This window comes from Mauremys mutica, chromosome 26, assembly GCF_020497125.1.
Source record: "Mauremys mutica isolate MM-2020 ecotype Southern chromosome 26, ASM2049712v1, whole genome shotgun sequence".
NCBI lineage: Eukaryota > Metazoa > Chordata > Testudines > Geoemydidae > Mauremys > Mauremys mutica.
In genome coordinates, this window is record NC_059097.1 from 6356870 (window position 1) to 6371610 (window position 14741).

The following is a 14741-nucleotide window of genomic DNA, read 5'->3' on the forward strand; positions in this document are numbered from 1 at the left end:
CAACTACCTGAAAGGGGGTTCCAAAGAGGATGGAGCTCGGCTGGTCTCAGTGGTGGCAGATGACAGAACAAGGAGCAATGGTCTCAAGTTGCAGTGGGGGAGGTTTAGGTTGGATATTCGGAAACACGATTTCATGAGGCGGGTGGTGAAGCACTGGAATGGGTTCCCTAGGGAGGTGGTGGAATCTCCTTCCTTGGAGGTTTTGAAGGCCCGGCTTGACGAAGCCCTGGCTGGGATGATTTAATTGGGGTTGGTCCTGCTTTGAGCAGATACCTCCTGAGGTCTCTTCCAGTCCAAATTTCTATTCTATTCTATTCTATTCTATTCTATTCTATTCTAATGTTTTGGCATTATTGAAATGAAATGTCAAACTATTCTAATACAAAACATTCTATATCTATTATATAGATATACATATAGAATATATATAAGAATATACTATATTATAAAATATATGCTAATATATATAATATACAGGGCCGGCTCCAGAGCCCAGCGGGGCAAGCGCCTGCCTGGGGTGGCCCTTTCCCGGGGGGGCGGCAGGCTGGGCCGGCGGACCTGCCGCAGTCATGCCTGCGGGAGGTCCACTGGAGCCCCGGGAGCAGCGGACCTGCCGCAGGCATGACTGCGGAGGGGACGCTCGGCCGGCGGCTCCAGTGGACCTCCCGCAGGCATGACTGCGGACGGTTCGCTGGTCCCGCGGCTCGGCTGGACCTCCCGCAGGCATGACTGCGGACGGTTCGCCGGTCCCGCGGCTCGGCTGGACCTCCCGCAGGCATGCCTGCGGCAGCTCAACCGGAGCCGCCGGACCTGCGAACCGCCCGCAGCCGCGGGAGGTCCAGCCGAGCCGCGCGGCCAGTGGACCCTCTGCAGTCATGCCCGCGGGAGGTCCGCTGCTCCCGCGGCTCGGGGGCGCCTCCCGGGCATGACTGCTTGGGGCGGCCAAAAACCTAGAGCCGCCCCTGATAATATACATTATATATTCTAATATAAAACAATAGAATATAATTCTAATAGAAATGCAGTGTAGAAATATACATTATATATTCTAATATAAAACAATAGAATATAATTCTAATAGAATATACGTTATATATTCTAATATAATGTACATTATATATTCTAATATAAAGCAATAGAATATAATTCTAATAGAAATGCAACGTAGAAAACAAAACGGTTTGCAATACGTTTGTTCTGATCAGCGCGCGGTTCCGCGGCGTCCGTCGTTTTCTCTGAACAACGCAGAATCGGGTCCACCCAAATATTCCACAACTTTGTGTTGCTTTTGGTTGAAAGCAAACTCAGAAAGCAAAGAAAAGAGAGGGGCGTTGTGTCTCGCCGGTTTCAGAATGAAATGTTCGGATTTTTTGGTTTTTGTTCGGAATGACGGTTGCGTTCAACATTCACTCCGGTTTTTTTTTGGTTGTTGAAATATAAACACCTTTAAAAAAAAAACATTTTGTTTGGCACAACATGATTTGGGGGTTTTTCAAGCTTTGGGGGTTCAACAAAGAGTCCTAATACTTCAGGATGACACAAACCTAGGCCGGTGCATCAGGCCCACCAGCTCGGCTCGCTTGCACAGCTGCCTCACCGCTCCTAGTGAGTTCACAGCTTTTCAGGCGACTGTGACCTTGTCGCCTGACGCGCTGTCTGCACTGCAGGGAGCGTGTGGGCGCTGACCTGGGTGGTATCACGTGTGCGACTGATCTCGGGCTTAGCTAACCGCACCGGAGCTCCCTCGGCGCCAACGCCTCGCTCGCCAGCAGAAGTTGGCCCAACAAAAGATATTACTTCCCCTGCCTCTTCCCACACACCCACACACACCTGGAGACCAGTCACTGGGGTGGGCAGCCATTTCTCACACACACACACTCGATCAGTCACTGGGGTGAGCAGCTATTTAACACACACACACACACCCCTTGTGACCAGTTACAGGGGAAAGCAAGCATTTAACACACACACACACACACACACACACACACACAAAACCAGTCACTGGGGCTAGCAGCCATTTAACATTCACAGCAGCCATTTAACATTCAGATAAATATCCTTTACACAGTCACTACAGAGTTGAGGATTTTCACACACACACACACACACACTCGTGATCAGTCAGTGGGAAGAGCAGCCATTTCACACACACACACACACACACACACACACACACACACACACACACACACACACCTTTTGATCAGTCAGTGGGAAGAGCAGCCATTTCACACACACACACACACACACACACACACACACACACACACACACACACACACTGTGACCAGTCACTGGGGCGAGCAGCCATTTCACACACACACACACACACACACACACCTTGTGATCAGTCAGTGGGGTGAGCAGCCATCTCTCTCTCTCTCTCTCTCTCACACACACACTCATGATCAGTCAGTGGGAAGAGCAGCCATTTAACACACACACACACACATCTTGTGACCAGCTACAGGGGAAAGCAAGCATTTCACACACACACACACACACACACACACACACGTTCTGACCAGTCACGGGCGAGCAGCCATTTAACACACACACACACACACCCGTGATCAGCCCCTGGGACTCACACACACACACCCCCGTGATCGCCCCTGGGACACACACCCCCCCACCCCCTGCGACTCACCCCCACCCCGTGATCACCCCTGGGACTCACACACACACTCACACACACACTCACCCCTGCGACTCACCCCCACCCCGTGATCACCCCTGGGACTCACACACACACTCACCCCTGGGACTCACACACACCACGATCACCCCTGGGACTCACACACACACTCACCCCTGGGACTCACACACACCACGATCACCCCTGGGACTCACACACACACTCACCCCTGGGACTCACACACACACTCACACACACACTCACCCCTGGGACACACACACACTCACCCCTGGGACTCACACACACACACACACCACGATCACCCCTGGGACTCACACTCACACACACACACCCCTGTGATCAGCCCCTGGGGCTCGCAGCCATTTCTAGGAACTAAGCGGCTGCTTCTGACCGGCTCAAAACGCCGCGCTTGACTCGTTTGGCAAAAGCGAGACTCGCCCGAACAGGGACTTGAACCCTGGACCCTCAGATTAAAAGTCTGATGCTCTACCGACTGAGCTATCCGGGCGCTCTGCGGCTGGGGGAGCAGCCGGCGAGTGATGCGTCGCACCGCCTGGATCCCAGTCACTGATCAGCTGTTCCTGCTGGGGGGGGGGATCCCCCCCACAAGCCCTTGTGGGCTCTTGATACACACGGTGTGTGTCTGAACGAGCCCCTCCCTTGTCTGTCCAGCCCGGCTAGAGACCTGGGGGGCAGGGTGACCCGATGTCTCAATTTTATAGGGCCAGTCCCGATTTTTTGGGTCTTTTTCTTATATAGTTTCCTACTACCCCCCTGTCCCGATTTTTCACATTTGCTGTCCGGGAGGGGGGCTTTCTGCTTCCCCAGCCAGCCCCCCGCTTCCTTCCCTGGCCGCGGCTAATCTAGCCAGTGCCTCCCCCCCGTGTCGCCTTTTCTAATGGCATCTGTTCCAGGGATTTCCCTACGCCCCCAATTTCCCCAACACCCCCCCCTCCCCCAGTTTTGTGAACTAGTTACGTGCCAACGTAGTGACCGTTTGGACGTCGGGATGGAAACGGAAACGTTAAGACACCCTTGAAAAGCAGCTACGGCCTATGATCAAATAGGTGCGTCTGCAAAAAGTGTGACCGCGGCCCAGCTTCCTTAGGCAGCTGTTGTTTTTTAGGACAATGTCAGTGCGGTCGTTTCCGTGATGTTGGCCAACCTAATACTTTCCAATGGCGATGTGTAAGCAAAGGCTGAATGAGCTCTCCCTGACAGCCAGCGATGAGCTGGGGGGAAGAGGCTTCAGGACCAGATTGTATTTGCATTCACACCTAATCTCCCTAGGAATCCAGCACACAGAGCTATGTTGCCCAAGCGATAGATTTTGGCTGGGGTTGGGTTACAAATCGCTTGAATGCGCGGAGGGGGGGATGCAATGTTGTTGTTCTTATTGTATGAGTAAAAGGGTTGGACTCGATGACCTCCTGAGGTCTCTTCCAGTCCAAACTTTCTTTTCTATTCTAATGTTTCGGCATTCTTGAAAAGAAATGTCAAATTATTCTAATACAAAACATTCTATATCTATTATACAGATAGATAGATAGATAGATAGATAGATAGATAGATAGATAGATACACACACAGATACACACACAGATAGACACAAGAAACCAAGAAGGATGTAGATGTCGTGCTTCATAGAAGGCTTGAGTAGACAACTTTAATTTGTGGGATGATTTCAAGACATGAGTTAAATCTAATAAAAGGGTCATGAGACATTTTTTCAGTTTTTACTATGGTGCCATTCGGCCCCACCTTCACCCTCACAGTCTCACCCCTCATCAGCCCTGACACCCCCTCCTGTAAATTCGAACACCCCCCCTGCCCCATTTAAATTCCTGGGGAAGCCACTGATCTGGTCTGTCAATTTCCTCCTCTCTCTGACGGCAGATCCGTATTTCTGGCAGTGTCTATCAATCTGTGTATCTGGCCATCTCTTTCTAATGTCACCATTACCAGCATATCATTTGTGTCTTTCTTCCCTGCCTTATCGCTGTATAGTTCTGGTGGTGTCTAATCTATCAACCAATCTCTCCTTTTCTAATGGCATCTATTCTAGCAGCATCCGTCTTCTCTCTTCATTTTCTGTCTCTCTCTGATGGCATCTATGTATCTATTTCTGATGCGATCTATCAATCAGCCATTCTTTTCTGAGGTCTATTATATCTATCAGCATATAATCGATCACTTCTTTCTTTCTTTCTTTCTTTCTTTCTATTTATGATAGTATTTTATCTGTCTATCCCCATACACCCGCTCTATCTATCTATCCATCCATCCCCAGACACCCCCATCTATATATCTATCCCCAGACACTCCCATATATATATCTATCCCCAGACACCCCATCTATCAATCTATCCATCCATCCATCCCCAGACACCCCCCATCTATATATCTATCCCCGACACCCCCTCTTATCTATCCCCAGACGCCCCCCACCTATATATCTATCCACATACACCCGCTCTATCTATCCATCCATCCCCAGACACCCCCATCCATCCATCCATCCCCAGACACCCTCCATCTATATATCTATCCCCAGACACCCCCTCTATCTATCTATCCATCCATCCCCAGACACCCCCCATCTATATATCTATCCCCGACACCCCCTCTTATCTATCCCCAGACGCCCCCCACCTATATATCTATCCGCATACACCCGCTCTATCTATCCATCCATCCCCAGACACCCCCATCTATATATCTATCCCCAGACACCCCCTCTATGTATCCATCCATCCATCCATCCATCCCCAGACACCCTCCATCTATATATCTATCCCCAGACACCCCCTCTATCTATCTATCCCATCCATCCCCAGACACCCCCCATCTATATATCTATCCCCAGACACCCCCCATCTATACATCTATCCCCAGACACCCTCCACCTATATATCTATCCCCATACACCCCCTCTATCTATCTATCTATCTATCTATCCATCCATCCCCAGACACCCCCTCTATCTATCTATCTATCTATCCCCAGACACCCCCTCTATCTATTTATCTATCCCCAGACACCCCCTCTAGCTATCTATCTATCCCCAGACACCCCCTCTAGCTATTTCTCTCTGATGGCATATGCGATGCAGCAGGGAGTGGGGAGTATTGACCTGGGATTGTTGCAGGGGAGTTTTACTGGGATTGTGTGTGGGATGGGAGACCCTCCTTGAGAGAAGATACCTGAGCAGGTAACGTGAGAGCCCAGGAGGGGGATGGGGCCAGGTGACCCCTGGGCTGGAGGAGGAACCTGGGGTGGGGGGGTGAGACGGCTGGAGGGGGCTTCAGTTTGGAGCTGGCTGGGGAAACAGAGGGAGTCCCAGGGGTGGGGTCTAAGTTTCCTGCCCCCCCCCAAAAAGGACTTGACTGAGGGGTCCTCGTTGTACCTACAAGCTCTGTGTTGGACTGTGTTCCTGTGGGCTAATAAACTTTCTGTTTTACGGGCCGGCTGAGAGTCGCAGTGAATGGCAGGAAGCGGGGGGGTGCAGGGCCCGGACTCCCCCACCCGCCGCGACAGCTGACGTCGATCAGTTCCTGATGGTATTTAGCCATCCACCTACATAGCTAACCATGTTTTTCTAATGATGTCTAATCTATCACAGCCTGTCCTTTCTTTCTTTCTCTCTCTCTCTATTTCTGGTGCTGTATCTATCTCTCTATTTCTGATGGGATCTTCTCTCTCTTATTTCTCATCGGTCACTCCCTTAAGGATGTAGGCCCCTGGTATATAACCGAGAGACGCTGTGGTCGCAGGCCTCAGATGAGCGAAAAAGGGAGAGGAAAACCCAGGAGCAGGAGGCGGGGAACTCTAGAGGGCGGAGAACGGCTCCTGGAAGTAAAACGCGCAAAGAAAAGTTTCCAAGAGTCCGGTGGCACCTGATAGACTCACAGGCCTGCCGGAGCAGGAAGAAAAGTTTGCGCCAAAGATGAAAAACCAGAAGTTGCCCGGCGCAGGTTCCACCGAGATTTGAACTCGGATCGCTGGATTCAGAGTCCAGAGTGCTAACCATTACACCATGGAACCAGCTGACTGGGGGCCCTTCCAGAGTGCTGGCAGTGACTGCTCTGCCAGGGTGCCAGGCACCCTGGGGTGCTTGCCTTGGCCCCAGCCTGGCGCTGAAGACAACAAAGGAACATGATCTTAGCAAAGCACCAACCAGTGGGTGCTGCTCAGACGCCGTGTGCCCCAAGCGCTTATCCGATCAAACGACTCTCGGTGGCCTGGGTGCAACCGTGGCTGGAATAACGCGGCCGGGTCGGAGGGCCTCGGCGCTTTGCCTTCGGAACTGGGCGCTCGGAGCGCGGCAGCCGCTGGCCAGGAGCCCAGAGGTGCCGGGGCTGTGAACTGCCAAGCCGAGAGGTGCGGGGGCTTGGCCCCAGCGCAAATTAAGCCCTGATGGCACCCCCCGACGGGACCGAACCTGTGGATCCTGGTGTGATGAAGTGGGAATTTTTGGTAGTGTTTTGGAGAAGCCGGTCTGTGCCTCAGTTTCCCTTTGCGGGTCCTTGAAGCCTGATGCACTAAAGGGGTCACTCCCAAGGGCCTGGGGCATAGACCAGACCCTGCGGATCTGTGCCAGCTGGGGCAGTCAGAGGTTTAGGGACACCCAGAGCACGGGGCTAATCGCCATTCATGGACCCATCTTCCAGGAACATATCTAGCTCTTTTTTCGAACTCTGTTATACTGTTGGCCGTCACAACATCCTCCGGCAATGAGTTCCACCGGTTAACGGTGAAGAACTACACATATAAAACAAATAAAAAATTGTTTTAAACCTGCTGCCTAGTAATTTCATTGGGTGATCCCTGGCTTGTGTGTTATGGGAAGAAGTAACCCATCCTTATTCACTTTCTCCACCTCTAGCCTATCCCGCCTCAGTCGTCTCTTTTCTAAGATGAACAGTCCCAGTCTTATGAATCTCTCCTCACTCGGCTGCTCCATGCTCTGAATCATTGTTCTAGGGGTGCCAAAAGTTCCTCCTCTGCCTCGGTGGGTCCTGCGCTTAATTGGCGGATTTGCTCGTCCCCCAGATTCACCCTGCGGGTCGGGAAACAGCCCAGAGACCTTCTCTTCTGGTAGAAGCCACAGGCCAGGTCAACTCCTCCTGTGTTCGATCAGGAGTGGGGAGGTTTGGGGGGGAACCCGGGCCCGCCTGCTATAGCCTTGTGGACTGCAGCTGTCTGGAGTACCTCCTGGTACAGTTGTGCCACAGCTACGACTCCCTGGGCTACGGCCCCGTGGCCTCCTCCCCACACCTCCTTTGTCCTCACCACCGGCCCTGCCTCCTGGTGTCTGATAACGCTTGCACGTCTCAGCCCTCCAGCCGGACGCCTACTCACTCTCAGCTCCTTGCACGCCTCTTGCTCCCAGTTCCTCGCCCGCACATCCTCTCCTCTGGCTGGAGTGAGCCCTTTTATAGCATCCGAGGGGCCTTGATTAGAGTCAGGTGCTTAACTGCCTCACCTGACTCTTTGCAGGTTAATTAGAGCCAGGTGTTCTCATTAGCCTGGAGCAGCCCCAGCTCTGGTGACTCAGGGGACAGGAAACTGCTTAGCCAGTGGCCAGGATCTCTGCCTTCTGCTGCTCTGCTGTTCCCAACTGGCCTGGGTCTATCACATGGGCCAGGGGTACGCAACCTATGGCCCGGGTGCCGAAGGCGGCACACGAGCTGATTTTTAGTGTCAGGGGTCTCTGTTTGCAGAGGTCGTTAGCCCGTGTCTGTGCTGCATCGGGGGCCAGTCAGGCAGCTGCTGCCCCCCCACACAGCCCCTTTAAAAATAAACCCCAAACCATGCACGTACACGCAGGAACATGCCTGGGCAAATGCATGCCTGTCACGTGTGAACACAGACACGCAATGACACCCTCGCAGACCACGTTTGGGGCTGAAATTTCACAGCCTTTTCCCCGCCCCGCCCCCGAAAAGACAGGTTGGCATGGAAAAAATGTGATTCACTCCGGTCAACTTTTTACCAGTTATTTTTATTAGGAAATGAAGCATTAATTGTACAAACTACATGATGGACAATCACACACACACACACACACACACACATAGAGTTTTCATGGCTCCTACAGTGATGGACAATATCACACACACACACACACACACACACGCACACTCGTAGAGTTTTCATGGCTCCTACAGTGATGGACAATATCACACACACACACACACACGTAGAGTTTTCATGGTTCCTACAGTGATGGACAATCACACACGCACACATAGAGTTTTCATGGCTCCTATACTGATAGACAATCACACACACACACACACACACACAGAGTTTTCATGGCTCCTACAGTGATGGACAATATCACACACACACACACGTAGAGTTTTCATGGTTCCTACAGTGATGGACAATCACACACGCACACACAGAGTTTTCATGGCTCCTATACTGATAGACAATCACACACACACACACACACACACACGTAGAGTTTTCATGGCTCCTACAGTAATGGACAATATCACACACACACACACACACACGTAGAGTTTTCATGGTTCCTACAGTGATGGACAATCACACATGCACACACAGAGTTTTCATGGCTCCTATACTGATAGACAATCACACACACACACACACACACACACACACGTAGAGTTTTCATGGCTCCTACAGTAATGGACAATATCACACACACACACACACACGTAGAGTTTTCATGGTTCCTAGTGATGGACAATCACACACGCACACACAGAGTTTTCATGGCTCCTATACTGATAGACAATCACACACACACACACACACACACAGAGTTTTCATGGCTCCTATAGTGATGGACAATCACACACACACGTAGAGTTTTCATGGTTCCTAGTGATAGACAATCACACACGCACACACACACACACACACACACAGAGTTTTCATGGCTCCTACAGTGATGGACAATCACACACGTAGAGTTTTCATGATTCCTACAGTGATAGACAATCACACACACACACACACACACACAGTTTTCATGGTTCCTACAGCCCACCAGGGTACAGCAGAGCTTGGTGAATAATGGCCATTTTGATTCCAAAAAATAGGAAAAAACTTGTTTTGGGTCAAAAAATTTGTTTCGGGTCAAACCGATTTTTTTTTTACGTTGCCGGCAAATCCAAACAACAAAAACCCAAGTTGATTCGGGATGGACTAAATGCTTTTTTCAGCCTGCAACGAAACGTTTCCTTTCGACTTTCAGCATTAACGTTTTTCCGCGGGTTTTTTTGTTTTGTTTGTGTTTGAGCAAAAAATGGAAGGAAAGGGAACTGGCCGATCAGAAAGCCCTTACGCTGGGAAAAACTGAAACATTTTGATTTTAAAACGTCCAAATGTTTCTTTACGACCGTTTCCAATGTTCTTTTGCTTTGCCCCTTAAATGACCAAGTGGGTGAAATCAACGCAAGTTCATGATATTTTTCACACACACACAAAAAAGTTTCAGCTGAAAAATTTCACCCAGTCCAGCATTCAGAAAGTTCAGGGCTCCTCCTTACCGTGAAGCGGGATTTTTCTGTAGGGCTTTTGGCAACATTAGGCCTACCAGGGACTTATTTGATGAAGAGTTGTCTACACTTAAAACATTACAACGGTGCATTTGCCTGGGTAACCCACCTAGGGAAGATTTCCTATTGCTGTCTACACAGGGATGTAGGTCGGCTTAACTACGCCGCTGACGGGGAGGCTCAATTTTTTCACCCCCCTGAGCAACGTAGTTATGCCACCTAATTTTCTAGTGTCCTAGGGCTGGCTAACCATGGACCTGCTCTTCCAGGAGACATGAGGTGTTGGGGTCTCGGAACTGGCTGGAGTGAATAAATGGGCCGTAACTAACCCGTGGAGGATCTGGACAGACAGCGGGCACCCCAAGTACAGATCAATTAACTTCTAAGGATGGAAAACTTGGTCAGGCAGAAGACGTGAGCTCAGTGAAGAAGGGACAGTGGTGGGCCGAGAGGGGAGAGGAGCGGGGATAAGATCTGGCTCTCACCTGGCACTGATGAAGAGACAGCCCAAGGCTTGGTCCCTCCATGCTAACCTAAGGACTTCCCGATTCCAGCTGATCAACTCTGCACAGCCGGGCATCACTGTCGATACCTGCTGAGGTGCATGGCTCCCTGAAGAGACTTTGACCAGGGGTTGATCTCAGCTGGACTCGGTGGGCAGAGCTGTCAGGGTGAAGCAGGAGCCCGACAAAGCTTAGAAGCCTGTGCAAAGTCAGATAGGCAGCAGGAAGTTAAGCGCTGCTGGTGTCAGCAGTGGGATGCACTTTCCAAGTATAGCGATGTTTTCCCACACCGGGCTCGGAGCGGGTTAAAAACACACACACCGCTATAGAGAGGTGCACACACAAACAAACGTATAGAGAGTAACACAACTCAAATACAGAGAAATAAAGACACAGCTATACCGAGGCACACCCAAAGGACACAGAGACATAGAAAGCAAGTCCGAAAAAATTTCAACCTACCAGTTTGCCGCTGGAAAATTGGCCAGCTCATCGAAAACTAACATTTCATGGGAACATGTCCATTTCAGCGAACTTTTGCAGGGGCAACACAATCAGAAGGGAGCGTGTCGCCAACCATCTGCCTGGAAAAGTTTTGATTTGTTCATTCTGAAGCGACTTGGCGTTTCAAAATGCACGTCTACTTTAAATTTCGTTGCCAGGGCTCTATCGGAAGCAGTGAAACCAGAATGAAACATTCTGATTGGGCCAAAAGGGTTTTATTTTGCCCTGAACATTTCATGTTCTGGGGAATTTCCATTTGCTGTCGGTGTTCCGATTTGGAATGAATCCCCCACCCCCACCCCCCGAAATTGCAGAATTTCTAACAAAACAGAAGTTCTGGCATTACAGACAGACATCAGACACAAATGCACAAAATGGAACAAAAACACACCTTTCCCTTCGTGCAGGGACGGGAGAATATTTGAGGGAAATAGTCCTCTTCTCTGGGAACATGACAATTTCCTTCACGCTTCGGCATCCCGCGACAAAGCACGCAACTTGCGAGTGGTTCACGTGGTTGGAATTCAAGATTATAGTTTATCAAACACAGAGCTTTTGACAGAGTCTGATATAAAAACACCACCGCAGACACCAAAGGCCTGGCTCCATTCAAAGAAAGCTTTAATCGCAAACTAGCTGCCTCTGTAGTGCAATGGCTTGTATATTAGCTGTCTAGAATACAACAGAGCCATTCAAAGGTTGTGGGTTCAAATCCAACCAGATTTCAAGCCTCATTTTTGCTACTTACCTGTAAAAAAAAATTATTGTGATCCCTATAGAGATCAAGACATTCCAGGAGTTATTGCTTAGCTTTAAGGATACCAGGCTAAAGGTGTTTTTTGGTGGATGCTAGGGGCTGGAAACCTTTGGCAAACATCAAGCAGGGAATATGGCTACATAATCAGAATTCGGGCTCGGCTAAATTCTTCGCCTGACACTGTTTTCCACCAAAAAAATGCAGCTTGGGGTCGACCGAAATATTTTGGCAAATTTGTGTTCAATTCAATGAATTGTTTTGGTTCGGGGGGGGGGGTTCAAAACGTGTCGAAACAAAACATTTCCATTCAAAACCACTTTTCATTTCGCATTTCCCTTCTCTTTTAGTCAGTTATAACGTGGGTTTTTTTTAAAAGCTCCGAAATGAACCAAGTCGAACGAAAAGTTTCGGCTGACCTGAAACAATTTTGGGGGGGTTGGTTTATTTCTGCTTTTGGGTTGCTGAAATTTTTTTATTTTTTTTAAATCAGTCGGCGGGCAACTCAACACATTTTTGTTTGCCCCAAGCTTTGCGTTTGGCCAGCTAACAGAAAAATCCGTACACTGAAACAGCTCCAGACAGAACCACCTTAAAATCCGGGCTTGAGATTTTCAAAAGCAGCTGATGATTTTTGCCATCTTCCTTTTGAGTTTTGAGTGTCCACCTTGATTCACCACCCAAAGAGTCTCATGATAATAGAATCCTAGAATCTCAGGGTTGGAAGGGACCTCAGGAAGTATCTAGTGCAACCCCCTGCTCAAAGCAGGACCAAACCCCAACTAAATCAGAAAATGTCTTCTGAAAATCTGGTCCTGTTAAGGTCGGTTACCTGCGATCATGACTTACTTTTGCAAATCTTCGCCTGTGAACCTAGGATGGTGCAGATGGTAAGGCACGTGGACTAGGTAAGTTGATGGTAACCGTCTTTTTGTTCCGTGTTTCTCCGGCACCTCACATAATAGGTTCTCCGAAAATCTGCATTCAGTTCCTGGGTCTACCAAGGCCTCCTTGGCACGTCTGCACCGCGGGGGCCCAGGTGCAACACTGCCGCTACGCCATTGTAGTGTCGTGGTGTAGACACTTCCTACCGTGGCAGCTAGATCGATGGAAGAATTCTTCCGTCAAGCTAGCCGCGTCTACACCGGAGCTGTGTTGACCTAACGTTTGAATGCAGAGCAGACCTAAGTTGCTTCCACCGTTCACCCACCGTACAGCTAAAATGATAATTCCTTCCTGTCTACTTCGACTCGATCTGGGCCAAAAAAAGTTGAGTTTACCCTGTTGCGCGCACACCAATTGCTGGCAGCCAGGTTTCAACTGCCGGGATAGGGTTTACTCTGGTTGAAATAAGGCCATTTCTCCGCTTGCCGTTTAAAAATGGAGCGGGAGGGGGGAATGTTTTTTATAAAGCCAAAGAAATTTTCCAACTGAAAAGTCAGTCGTCGATGACGAATCCAACGCTTTCCTTCCAAAACCGTCAGAATTAAACATTTCGCCCTGCTCATGGGGATCTCTTTGAACAAACCAAACGGGAGCGAATTTCCAAACGCAAAGTCGGCTCTCCCCGACAAATCCAAACGCCTCATTTCAGATCCAACCCGCCCCCCCCCCTCCACAAACTGCCCCCCTTCCCCGAAGCGAAGCTATTTGGTCAAACCGCCGCCGAGTCACGAGCCGTTTCGGTGTCACCCAATCTGCATTTTTCACCGGAAAACCCGTGGCGGATGAAACCCCCCCCCCCGGCTCTACCGAAAAGACGTTCTCCTGGCTCAGGAAACAGGACCTGCGGGGGGCAGAGGATTGGCAAGGGGCGGGCAATATAGATAAATTTTAACATTATATACACGGCCTGCAGGGAGGGGTGAGTGCTATGCACGGAGCTCTGTACAGTGTCTGCCTTGCTAGGGCTACGGCCACGGTCTCCAGACGGCCGGCTGCGGGGGCTCCCCTTTCGAAGCGGCTGCCTCCTCCGTGCGTCTCCGGGGCCCCGGGGCGGTGAAAGGGTCGGGGGCGTGCGTCGCCGGGGCCCCGGGGCGGCGAGAGGGTCGGTGGCGTGGCTGCGCGGGCGAGGCAGGGCTGGGGGAGACCGGGCAGGCGGGCGGGGGAGGGAGGCCGGGCCGGAGCCTGCTGGCCGGCTCCGGCGGCACCGGGCGGCACCGGGCGGCCAGGTAGGCGTGCAGGGCGTCGAGCAGCTGGCCGTGCGCGCAGGGCTGGGCGTCGCGGACGAAGGCGGAGAGCCGCAGCAGGCATTCCCGGAAGCCCAGCAGGTAGCAGCGCTGCAGAGGGTCGGCCTCCCCCGCCGGGTCGGCTCCTGGGGGGGGAAGCAGGGGAGGGGGGGTCAGTGCCAGGCATGGGGGGGCAGAGACACACACAGGGGGAGGGGGGGTCTGTGCCAGGCATGGGGGGGGCAGAGAGACACACACAGGGGGAGGGGGGGTCAGTGCCCGGCATGGGGGGGGCAGAGACACACACAGGGGGAGGGGGGGGTCAGTGCCAGGCATGGGGGGGGCAGAGACACACACAGGGGGAGGGGGGGTCTGTGCCAGGCATGGGGGGGCAGAGACACACACAGGGGGAGGGGGGGTCAGTGCCAGGCATGGGGGGGGCAGAGACACACACAGGGGGAGGGGGGGGTCAGTGCCAGGCATGGGGGGGCAGACACACACAGGGGGAGGGGGGGTCAGTGCCAGGCATGGGGGGCAGAGACACACACACGGGGAGGGGGGTCTGTGCCAGGCATGGGGGGGCAGAGAGACACACAGGGGGATGGGGGGTCA

General features: G+C 51.4%; 2 non-coding genes across 2 annotated transcripts; both read right to left on the reverse strand.

The window, feature by feature from the left end:
- Positions 1-3097: 3097 nt before the first annotated feature.
- On the reverse strand, positions 3098-3170 carry TRNAK-UUU. Its single transcript has one exon. It is a non-coding gene; the product is annotated as a tRNA-Lys (tRNA).
- Positions 3171-6634: 3464 nt separating this feature from the next.
- Positions 6635-6706, reverse strand: TRNAQ-CUG. Its single transcript has one exon. It is a non-coding gene; the product is annotated as a tRNA-Gln (tRNA).
- Positions 6707-14741: the final 8035 nt, after the last annotated feature.